General features: G+C 43.2%; 1 protein-coding gene across 1 annotated transcript in view; it reads right to left on the reverse strand.

Annotated features, from left to right (window-relative positions):
• The window catches only part of LOC121543370 (potassium voltage-gated channel subfamily C member 2), an 84,733-nt gene that overhangs the window by 25,769 nt on the left and 45,374 nt on the right, over positions 1 to 13,590 (reverse strand).

Genomic DNA, 13,590 nt, shown 5'->3' on the forward strand with positions numbered 1-13,590 from the left:
CCAAGCATACTAATACTTAATAAGATATCGATGATTGGTAGCACTAGCCCACCACCAAGCATACTAATACTTAATACGAGAGGGATGATTGGTAGCACTAGCCCACCACCAAGCATACTAATACTTAATAAGAGAGGGATGATTGGTAGCACTAGCCCACCACCAAGCATACTAATACTTAATAAGAGAGGGATGATTGGTAGCACTAGCCCACCACCAAGCATACTAATACTTAATAAGAGAGGGATGATTGGTAGCACTAGCCCACCAAGCATGCTAATACTTAATAAGTGAGGGATGATTGGTAGCACTAGCACACCAAGCATACTAATACTTAATAAGAGAGGGATGATTGGTAGCACTAACCCACCAAGCATAATAATACTTAATAAGAGAGGGATGATTGGTAGCACTAGCCCACCACCAAGCATACTAATACTTAAAAGAGAGGGATGATTAGTAGCACTAGCCCACCACCAAGCATACTAATACTTAATAAGAGAGGGATGATTGGTAGCACTAGCCCACCAAGCATAATAATACTTAATAAGAGAGGGATGATTGGTAACACTAGCCCACCACCAAGCATACTAATACTTAAAAGAGAGGGATGATTAGTAGCACTAGCCCACCACCAAGCATACTAATACTTAATAAGAGAGGGATGATTGGTAGCACTAGCCCACCACCAAGCATACTAATACTTAATAAGAGAGGGATGATTGGTAGCACTAGCCCACCACCAAGCATACTAATACTTAATAAGAGAGGGATGATTGGTAGCACTAGCCCACCAAGCATACTAATACTTAATAAGAGAGGGATGATTGGTAGCACTAACCCACCAAGCATAATAATACTTAATAAGAGAGGGATGATTGGTAACACTAGCCCACCACCAAGCATACTAATACTTAAAAAGAGAGGGATGATTAGTAGCACTAGCCCACCACCAAGCATACTAATACTTAATAAGAGAGGGATGATTGGTAGCACTAGCCCACCACCAAGCATACTAATACTTAATAAGAGAGGGATGATTGGTAGCACTAGCCCACCACCAAGCATACTAATACTTAACAAGAGAGGGATGATTGGTAGCACTAGCCCACCAAGCATACTAATACTTAATAAGAGAGGGATGATTGGTAGCACTAGCCCACCACCAAGCATATTAATACTTAATAAGAGAGGGATGATTGGTAGCACTAGCCCACCACCAAGCATAATAATACTTAATAAGAGAGGGATGATTGGTAGCAATAGCCCATCACCAAGCATACTAATACTTAATACGAGAGGGATGATTGGTAGCACTAGCCCACCACCCAGCATACTAATACTTAACAATAGAGGGATGATTGGTAGCACTAGCCCACCACCAAGCATACTAATACTTAATAAGAGAGGGATGATTGGTAGCACTAGCCCACCACCAAGCATACTAATACTTAACAAGAGAGGGATGATTGGTAGCACTAGCCCACCACCAAGCATACTAATACTTAATAAGAGAGGGATGATTGGTAGCACTAGCCCACCACCAAGCATACTAATACTTAACAAGAGAGGGATGATTGGTAGCACTAGACCACCAAGCATACTAATACTTAACAAGAGTGGGATGATTGGTAGCACTAGCCCACCAAGCATACTAATACTTAATAAGAGAGGGATGATTGGAAGCACTAGCCCACCAAGCATACTAATAGTTAATAAGAGAGGGATGATTGGTAGCACTAGCCCACCACAAAGCATACTAATACTTAATAAGAGAGGGATGATTGATAGCACTAGCCCACCAAGCATACTAATACTTAATAAGAGAGGGATGATTGGTAGCACTAGCCCACCACAAAGCATACTAATACTTAACAAGAGAGGGATGATTGGTAGCACTAGCCCACCAAGCATACTAATACTTAACAAGAGAGGGATGATTGGTAGCACTAGCCCACCACCAAGCATACTAATACTTAATAAGAGAGGGATGATTGGTAGCACTAGCCCACCACCAAGCATACTAATACTTAATAAGATATCGATGATTGGTAGCACTAGCCCACCACCAAGCATACTAATACTTAATACGAGAGGGATGATTGGTAGCACTAGCCCACCACCAAGCATACTAATACTTAATAAGAGAGGGATGATTGGTAGCACTAGCCCACCACCAAGCATACTAATACTTAATAAGAGAGGGATGATTGGTAGCACTAGCCCACCACCAAGCATACTAATACTTAATAAGAGAGGGATGATTGGTAGCACTAGCCCACCAAGCATGCTAATACTTAATAAGTGAGGGATGATTGGTAGCACTAGCACACCAAGCATACTAATACTTAATAAGAGAGGGATGATTGGTAGCACTAACCCACCAAGCATAATAATACTTAATAAGAGAGGGATGATTGGTAGCACTAGCCCACCACCAAGCATACTAATACTTAAAAAGAGAGGGATGATTAGTAGCACTAGCCCACCACCAAGCATACTAATACTTAATAAGAGAGGGATGATTGGTAGCACTAGCCCACCAAGCATAATAATACTTAATAAGAGAGGGATGATTGGTAACACTAGCCCACCACCAAGCATACTAATACTTAAAAAGAGAGGGATGATTAGTAGCACTAGCCCACCACCAAGCATACTAATACTTAATAAGAGAGGGATGATTGGTAGCACTAGCCCACCACCAAGCATACTAATACTTAATAAGAGAGGGATGATTGGTAGCACTAGCCCACCACCAAGCATACTAATACTTAATAAGAGAGGGATGATTGGTAGCACTAGCCCACCAAGCATACTAATACTTAATAAGAGAGGGATGATTGGTAGCACTAACCCACCAAGCATAATAATACTTAATAAGAGAGGGATGATTGGTAACACTAGCCCACCACCAAGCATACTAATACTTAAAAAGAGAGGGATGATTAGTAGCACTAGCCCACCACCAAGCATACTAATACTTAATAAGAGAGGGATGATTGGTAGCACTAGCCCACCACCAAGCATACTAATACTTAATAAGAGAGGGATGATTGGTAGCACTAGCCCACCACCAAGCATACTAATACTTAACAAGAGAGGGATGATTGGTAGCACTAGCCCACCAAGCATACTAATACTTAATAAGAGAGGGATGATTGGTAGCACTAGCCCACCACCAAGCATATTAATACTTAATAAGAGAGGGATGATTGGTAGCACTAGCCCACCACCAAGCATAATAATACTTAATAAGAGAGGGATGATTGGTAGCAATAGCCCATCACCAAGCATACTAATACTTAATACGAGAGGGATGATTGGTAGCACTAGCCCACCACCCAGCATACTAATACTTAACAATAGAGGGATGATTGGTAGCACTAGCCCACCACCAAGCATACTAATACTTAATAAGAGAGGGATGATTGGTAGCACTAGCCCACCACCAAGCATACTAATACTTAACAAGAGAGGGATGATTGGTAGCACTAGACCACCAAGCATACTAATACTTAACAAGAGTGGGATGATTGGTAGCACTAGCCCACCAAGCATACTAATACTTAATAAGAGAGGGATGATTGGTAGCACTAGCCCACCACCAAGCATACTAATACTTAATAAGAGAGGGATGATTGGTAGCACTAGCCCACCACCAAGCATACTAATACTTAACAAGAGAGGGATGATTGGTAGCACTAGCCCACCAAGCATACTAATACTTAATAAGAGAGGGATGATTGGTAGCACTAGCCCACCACCAAGCATATTAATACTTAATAAGAGAGGGATGATTGGTAGCACTAGCCCACCACCAAGCATAATAATACTTAATAAGAGAGGGATGATTGGTAGCAATAGCCCATCACCAAGCATACTAATACTTAATACGAGAGGGATGATTGGTAGCACTAGCCCACCACCCAGCATACTAATACTTAACAATAGAGGGATGATTGGTAGCACTAGCCCACCACCAAGCATACTAATACTTAATAAGAGAGGGATGATTGGTAGCACTAGCCCACCACAAAGCATACTAATACTTAATAAGAGAGGGATGATTGATAGCACTAGCCCACCAAGCATACTAATACTTAACAAGAGTGGGATGATTGGTAGCACTAGCCCACCAAGCATACTAATACTTAATAAGAGAGGGATGATTGGAAGCACTAGCCCACCAAGCATACTAATAGTTAATAAGAGAGGGATGATTGGTAGCACTAGCCCACCACAAAGCATACTAATACTTAATAAGAGAGGGATGATTGATAGCACTAGCCCACCAAGCATACTAATACTTAATAAGAGAGGGATGATTGGTAGCACTAGCCCACCAAAAAGCATACTAATACTTAACAAGAGAGGGATGATTGGTAGCACTAGCCCACCAAGCATACTAATACTTAACAAGAGAGGGATGATTGGTAGCACTAGCCCACCACCAAGCATACTAATACTTAATAAGAGAGGGATGATTGGTAGCACTAGCCCACCACCAAGCATACTAATACTTAATAAGATATCGATGATTGGTAGCACTAGCCCACCACCAAGTATACTAATACTTAATACGAGAGGGATGATTGGTAGCACTAGCCCACCACCAAGCATACTAATACTTAATAAGAGAGGGATGATTGGTAGCACTAGCCCACCACCAAGCATACTAATACTTAATAAGAGAGGGATGATTGGTAGCACTAGCCCACCACCAAGCATACTAATACTCAATAAGAGAGGGATGATTGGTAGCACTAGCCCACCAAGCATGCTAATACTTAATAAGTGAGGGATGATTGGTAGCACTAGCACACCAAGCATACTAATACTTAATAAGAGAGGGATGATTGGTAGCACTAGCCCACCAAGCATAATAATACTTAATAAGAGAGGGATGATTGGTAGCACTAGTCCACCACCAAGCATACTAATACTTAATAAGAGAGGGATGATTGGTAGCACTAGCCCACCACCAAGCATACTAATACTTAACAAGAGAGGGATGATTGGTAGCACTAGCCCACCACCAAGCATACTAATACTTAATAAGAGAGGGATGATTGGTAGCACCTGCCCACCACCAAGCATACTAATACTTAATAAGAGAGGGATGATTGGTAGCACTAGCCCACCACCAAGCATACTAATACTTAACAAGAGAGGGATGATTGGTAGCACTAGCCCACCACCAAGCATACTAATACTTAATAAGAGAGGGATGATTGGTAGCACTAGCCCACCAATCATACTAATACTTAATTAGAGAGGGATGATTGGTAGCACTAGACCACCAAGCATACTAATACTTAATAAGAGAGGGATGATTGGTAGCACTAGCCCACCACCAAGCATACTAATACTTAATAAGAGAGGGATGATTGGTAACACTAGCCCACCACCAAGCATACTAATACTTAACAAGAGAGGGATAATTGGTAGCACTAGCCCACCAAGCATAATAATACTTAATAAGAGAGGGATGATTGGTAACACTAGCCCACCACCAAGCATACTAATACTTAACAATAGAGGGATGATTGGTAGCACTAGCCCACCAAGCATACTAAAACTTAATAAGAGAGGGATGATTGGTAGCACTAGCCCACCACCAAGCATACTAATACTTAATAAGAGAGGGATGATTGGTAGCACTAGCCCACCACCAAGCATACTAAAACTTAACAATAGAGGGATGATTGGTAAAACTAGCCCACCAAGCATACTAATACTTAATAAGAGAGGGATGATTGATAGCACTAGCCCACCAAGCATACTAATACTTAATAAGAGAGGGATGATTGGTAGCACTAGCCCACCACAGAGCATACTAATACTTAATAAGAGAGGGATGATTGGTAGCACTAGCCCACCACCAAGCATACTAATACTTAACAAGAGAGGGATGATTGGTAGCACTAGCCCACCACCAAGCATACTAATACTTAATAAGAGAGGGATGATTGGTAGCACTAGCCCACCAAGCATACTAATACTTAATAAGAGAGGGATGATTGGTAGCACTAGCCCACTAAGCATACTAATACTTAACAAGAGAGGGATGATTGGTAGCACTAGCCCACCACCAAGCATACTAATACTTAATAAGAGAGGGATGATTGGTAGCACTAGCCCACCACCAAGCATACTAATACTTACTAAGAGAGGGATGATTGGTAACACTAGCCCACCAAGCATACTAATACTTAATAAGAGAGGGCTGATTGGTAGCACTAGCCCACTAAGCATACTAATACTTAATAAGAGAGGGATGATTGGTAGGACTATCCCACCACAAAGCATACTAATACTTAATAAGAGAGGGATGATTGGTAGCACTAGCCCACCACCAAGCATACTAATACTTAACAATAGAGGGATGATTGGTAGCACTAGCCCACCAAGCATACTAATACTTAACAAGAGAGGGATGATTGGTAGCACTAGCCCACCAAGCATACTAATACTTAATAAGAGAGGGATGATTGGTAGCACTAGCCCACCACCAAGCATAATAATACTTAATAAGTGAGGGATGATTGGTAGCACTAGCCCACCACCAAGCATACTAATACTTAATAAGAGAGGGATGATTGGTAACACTAGCCCACCACCAAGCATACTAATACTTAATAAGAGAGGGATGATTGGTAACACTAGCCCACCACCAAGCATACTAATTCTTAATAAGAGAGGGATGATTGGTAGCACTAGCCCACCATCAAGCATACTAATACTTAATAAGAGAGGGATGATTGGTAGCACTAGCCCACTAAGCATACTAATACTTAATAAGACAAACAAATAATGTCAACTGTATTTGCATGTCTTAACAGCTCCAGTTTCCTGTGCCTGTTCCAGAAATAAACAGTAGTTAAAACCTACATCATTTACCGTAGTTAACGGATCAGTTAATTTACAACCAACATAACAGATATGTAATTAACCTGCCAAATAATATATTTTCATCTCAGCTGAATTCTTCAGAGACCTTGAAGAATCTGGGGTTCATAATAAGGTAAAGCTGATGAAACAGTATTCCCAGGGAATATTCTTGGGAGGAATTGTCCCAATGTAACAATGAAGTCCCACACAAAGACATTGTCACACATCCAGCCTGCTCTTCTTCCTTGATCAAGTGCATGGCGCCATGGTAACGGCACCTTTTTCTGACAGCTTGGCTTGATGAAGTCGAGGTGTCGAGAGAGACCGGGAGAGAGAGCGAGAGAGAGAGAGAGAGAGAGAGAGAGAGAGAGAGAGAGAGAGAGAGAGAGAGAGAGAGAGAGAGAGAGAGAGAGAGAGAGAGAGAGAGAGAGCGAGAGAGAGAGAGAGAGAGAGAGAGAGAAGAGAGCGAGAGAGAGAGAGACCAGGCTGAAGAGAGAGAGAGAGAGACCATGAGAGAGAATGGAGGGGAATGAATGAATGGTTGTGTTCTTGGCAAAGAAAGGAAAAGGGTTTCCCCCTCTTTTCCCCAAACACAAACACAGTGGAGAAGAGATTTCTGTGCTGACAGATTAATAGACAGTATCCATTGGGTTAAAAATAGAAAAGGTGGAATCAACCTCAACTGAAGATGATTAGAGGTAGAGAAAAACCTTAGTCTATGAAAGAGACATTTGCTATTCTCTCCTTCTCTCTTTTTCTCTCCCGCTCTACGTCACTGTCTCCCTCTCACACTCACACTCTCCCTGGCTTCCGTTCTCATTATGCATCTAGCTGTGACATGACAGCAGACGCGCTCGGGGAACCCTTCTTAAACCCCACAGCTTTTGGCAACCAGCCAGATACCGGGTCTAAAAATAGCCTATCAAACATTTCCAGACATTCCAATTTGAATAATTCATTATTACTTTCCTTCATAAAGTCGGTGTGGGGGGGGATGAGAAACTGACAGTTGGATCCATGCCAGGCACAATACCGTCAGTCCATAGAGCTTCGCAGGGCCCCGCAAAAATAACACTCAAAGCAGTTGTCCTATAGAGACAAATTGTAAACTGCAGGCCTACATTTGTGCCTTACCATGTGTAGGAAATTGGTCAGAGAAGAAACACTGACCCAGTCCTAACACTTAAAGGTCAGAGGTCAGGGGTTACACAACTACAAAACCCAGATCACCCTGCTGCTGGGGCAATGACATCAATAGCGCAGACGTACACGACAGCAGCAGGTAAAAATATACATAGTTCGTGGCCTGCCCAATGGAGAAACTCTTTGGTTGTCATTCACAGGAATGGTGTATATAGGAAATGAGTGGTTCAAACACCTTAACAAGTACCAATGTGCAGTTTGACACATTACAGAGATGGAGGAATGGGCATTCTGAACACGTGAGTACGTATGGGGCATCAGTGAAGGTCTTTCTTGAAATACCCTCCACATAGAACATCCATGTGTTGTCATGCCAACATCACACACAACAGACTATATACACGTGTATGTGTGGTCCTCTGTAGCTCAGCTGGTAGAGCACGGCGCTTGTAACGCCAAAGTAGTGGGTTCGATCCCCGGGACCACCCATACACAAAAATGTATGCACGCACGACTGTAAGTCGCTTTGGATAAAAGCGTCTGCTAAATGGCATATTATTATATTATTATTATACGCCGTACTGTTCTTCATTCACTCATCTGGCCATCAATATTTCAAGACATGCTTCTATCGCAGTCAACAAAACAAAGGAGATGATCGTGGACTTCAGGAAACAGCAGAGGGTGCACCCCCCCTATCCACATCGACGGGACAACAGTGGAGAAGGTGGTAAGCTTCAAGTTCCTTGGCGTACACATCACTGACAAACTGAAATGGTCCACCCACGCAGACAGTGTGGTGAAGAAGGCGCAACAGAGCCTCTTCAACCTCAGGAGGCTGAAGAAATGTGGCTTGGCACCTAAAACCCTCACAAACTTTTATAGATGCACAATTGAGAGCATCCTGTCGGGCTGTATCACTGCCTGGTACGGCAACTGCACCGCCCGCAACCGCAGGGCTCTCCAGAGGGTGGTGCGGTCTGCCGAAGGCATTACTGGGGGCAAACTACACGCCCTCCAAGACACATACAGCACTCGATGTCACAGGAAGGCCAAAAAGATCATCAAGGACATCAACCACCCGAGCCACTGCCTGTTCACCCCGCTATCATCCAGAAGGCGAGGTCAGTACAGGTGCATCCAAGCTGGGACCGAGAAAATGAAAAACAGCTTCTATCTCAAGGCCATCAGAATGTTAAATAGCCATCACTAGCACATTAGAGGCTGCTGCTACCTATTGAAATCACTGGCCACTTTAAGAAATGGAACACTAGTCACTTTAATAATGTTTACATATCTTGCACTACTCATCTCATATGTATATACTGTATTCTATAATATTCTGCTGTATCTTAGTCCATGCCGCTCTGTCATTGCTTGTCCATCTATGTATATATTCTTAAATTCCATTCCTTACTAGATTTGTGTGTATTGGGTTTATGTTGTGAAATTGTTAGATATTACTTGTTAGATATTACTGCAATGTCGGAGCTAGAAGCACAAGCATTTCGCTACACCCGCAATAACATTTGCTAAACACGTGTATGTGACAGATACAATTTGATTTGATTAGATTTTGATTTGACATGCTATTGACTCATCAGAGCTTGTGTTTATGAGAACACATGTAGCGGATGCATAAATATCCGTCATGACACAGGTGATATTCACCGATGGGGGGAAAACCCCATGAAAAGTGCATCACAGAGACATGTGACTGATGCATGGCGGCGTTATGGTGATGTATATGAGATGTAATGAAACACGTCTGTCTGTCTGCACTGCATTACTTTACATTATTAAGCGTCTCGGTGGTATCCTTGTCCCAGAGACCATGCTGTATACTGTACAGTTTTTGACAAACACACACTTCCTGTTAATGAACAGGTATTCTGGTGGTTAAGAGCGTTGGGCCAGTAATCGAAAAGTTGCTGGTTCGAATCCCCGAGTTGACTAGGTGAAAAATCTGTTGATGTGCCCTTGATCAAGGCATTTAACCCTAATTGCGCCTGTAAGTCGCTCTGGATAAGAGAGTCTGCTAAATGACTAAAATGTCAACGCAAAAAGTATACCTATTCTATTCGTGTAGCCATTTGGTCGGGAGTGTCCAGTCCAATAGCTTGAAGCTACTTCAATGCTCTCCTACCTACAGCCTTGTCATAAAACAAGGAAATACTTAAAGGAAAACTCCACCCCAAAAATGATCTTTTGGTATTTGTTTCATTAGTCCATTGTTGACATAGTCCCAAATGTTTTGCTTGTCACCACTCAAGTTTTCAAGATATGTAACTTTCAAAATACAGAAATCATCCCCGTATGACGCATTTTGCAAATACCAAAAGATAGTTTATGGGTGGAGTTTTCCTTTAATAAAAGACTAATCTCCTCAGACTAGTCTGTAAAGTTCCAGTCAGGTTCCCTTCCTCCCTGACTAAATATCAGCACATAGAGGAGGCTGTGGTCGGCAGACATCTTCTCCAGGTGGAGAACACAATTGAGAAGAAAGCAGTACATGCTCCAGTTTCTTGATCAATAGTGTGTGTGTGTGTGTGTGTGTGTGTGTGTGTTTATATATGTGTGTGTGTCAATGTCAGAATCCAGGCTTTATTCTTCTTTGATAAAAACCTAGTTGGCAGGCATTTGTTTAGCCCTCCCAGAGCTTCCAGAATAAATTAATATATTATTGTCATTTAAAAAACCAACATGCTATCACCGTGTGAGGAGAAATACATGGGGGGGGAAAGCTTTACAGTATGTGTTCGTGCCTTGTCAAATGTATAACTGGGCAAGCACACACCCCTGCCCACACACACACACACACCCCTGCCCACACACACACACACACACACACACACACACACCCCTGCCCACACACACACACACACACACACACACACCCCTGCCCACACACACACACACACACACACACCCCCGCCCACACACACACACACACACACACACCCCTGCCCCCCCCCCACACACACACACACACACACACACCCCTGCATGAACTCAAGAACAGACACTCACGTGCACGTGCATGTGTACACACACACACACACACACCTTCCTTGATGTAAAATACATCCGCTCCTCAAATAAATAGCTCTATAATTTGTAAGTTAATGGACTGGTGAATAGTTTGCTCCACATTTCACATGATGCTTTTTTGTTGTTGTAAAGCATTAGCAAAGTGGGTCACCCACAAATAGCAGGTTGGGAGGAGGGTCAGAGGTACAGGCTGTCTGGGTAATTTCCTGCCTACTAACCCCGGTGCTGTTGGCTGAAATAATCTGCTTACCATCCACTGTGTCGAGGCCGTCCGTTATGCAGCCAGTGGGAGTGGAGACTGTGTAACCTGCAGACCTGAGAAATAAAGCATGATGGGGCGTTTAACAGTTTAGAGGTCAACGCTATGGAGGCTGGGAGGGAGGGAGGGGTTACTTTTTCCCTTGCCCTTTCCTTGTTTGCTTGTCCGCAAAGAAAACAACATAGTGCACTACTTTTGACGCAGCCCTTGACTAAATTACTGTTCAGCAAGCGGAGTTGTATTTGAATTACATTTGCAAATGTTAATGTTAATTCAGAGATGTTTTGATCTCGGGGGAGTACAAGCAAACAATTATGACCAGAACTGGCATCTCAAACCGATGGAGACATGCATTTTAAATGTAAATTCACATCCACAAGTCGTTTTTGTTGAGTTATTAGGGAGAAGTCCCCCCCCAAGAGCCAGCCATAACAACAAGCTGCCAGATCCCTGAGAGAGCAGCACTGGTTCACTATACCTGCCAGGCTGAAACCCTGCCCACCCGAGAGCCATGATTGATTTTCAAAACAGCTGGCTTATAATGCATTCATTTTGATGTTGTTGTTTATCTCTCTCCCCGACACCTAGAAAGGATTTTAAAAATACAATGTTGGGGTTAAGAGTAGATACGTATAATACCCACGACATGAAGTCTGTGTGATAACATTTTTCAATTTTAGCTTTGAAGCGAGATTAAATATGATATCAGGATGACTATTAAAATGTGAATCGTATCACACTGATAGTCCAACACTTTCTCCTCTTCCTTTGACATGTAATCTAGAAGCATCATTACTATTATCTATGACATATTATTGGGGCTGCGGCCCTGGCTGGGAGAGACGGATGAGGATGATACAGTTGCTATGGTGATGCGGAGCACGAGGCCGGGGTTTCATAAGTTATCATTGAGGAAGCGTTCTGAGGACAGAGGCCAGGTGTGACGAAGCCTGCCCGTTGTCCCAAAGGCTAGCGGCTGAGTGTCATCGCTTGTGACAATGTTCAGTCAACGTTCAGACGACCTTATCGCAACTGCTTACTCTACAGGATGGCCGGACACGGTCGGACATGGTGGTTTCCATGGTGAGGGGGAGATCAGGGGTAGTGTCTGCCTCCCTACCCAATCACTCAGCCCAAAGCCCAGAAACACTCCCAGAGGAAAGAAACCTTGAGAGGAACCAGGTTCAGAGAGGAGGCCCATCCTCTTCCCACCCCAGGCCAGTTGATGTGACTACCCTGCATTTTCACACTTATTTATACACAGTGAGATGGACTCCCAGAGTTAACCACTGCTATTCCACACAGTGAGATGGACTCCCAGAGTTAACCACTGCTATTCCACACAGTGAGATGGACTCCCAGAGTTAACCACTGCTATTCCACACAGTGAGATGGACTCCCAGAGTTAACCACTGCTATTCCACACAGTGAGATGGACTCCCAGAGTTAACCACTGCTATTCCACACAGTGAGATGGACTCCCAGAGTTAACCACTGCTATTCCACATAGTGAGATGGACTCCCAGAGTTAACCACTACTATTCCACACAGTGAGATGGACTCCCAGAGTTAACCACTGCTATTCCACACAGTGAGATGGACTCCCAGAGTTAACCACTGCTATTCCACACAGTGAGATGGACTCCCAGAGTTAACCACTGCTATTCCACACAGTGATGTTGGCAGGTGTTTCACCACTAACTGTAATTTTACCCTTGTAGTATACATTGCTGTTCGTCCTATTAAATGAAGGTCACTCAGGGAATGCAATCCTTGCAGACAGCATCATGCACGGTGTGAATTACAATTCACATGGATGCTTGGTGGTGCCATGAAAATTGTGGTGGAATAGACCGTTCTTTGCATTTATGTCCACATAATATTTATTAGCATAACGGGATGGCTTGATTTGTTGAGGGAGTTCCCACTTCCCAGCACTCCTGAACAACCCTGACATTTTAACAAGTGGGACAAACCAGTAAACTACTATAATGGAATTATTTCAGTGACTGAAATGATGTCAGACAAAGCTCCATTGGAAAAAGGCAATTTGTGTTCCAATTTACTGCTCCCTCCCTCTGTTCTTACTTACCCAGCCTCAAGGATACGAGATTCACACACCCCGGGAGGCCTCAGGCAATGCTAGCCCAAACTGGTCTGTGATTACCCACCTATGTGTGCCGGACATGGTATAACCATGTCTGGGACTCCCCTGTGGGACTTCTGATTGATGAGTAGCCCCT

This window comes from Coregonus clupeaformis, unplaced genomic scaffold (assembly GCF_020615455.1).
Source record: "Coregonus clupeaformis isolate EN_2021a unplaced genomic scaffold, ASM2061545v1 scaf0720, whole genome shotgun sequence".
NCBI lineage: Eukaryota > Metazoa > Chordata > Actinopteri > Salmoniformes > Salmonidae > Coregonus > Coregonus clupeaformis.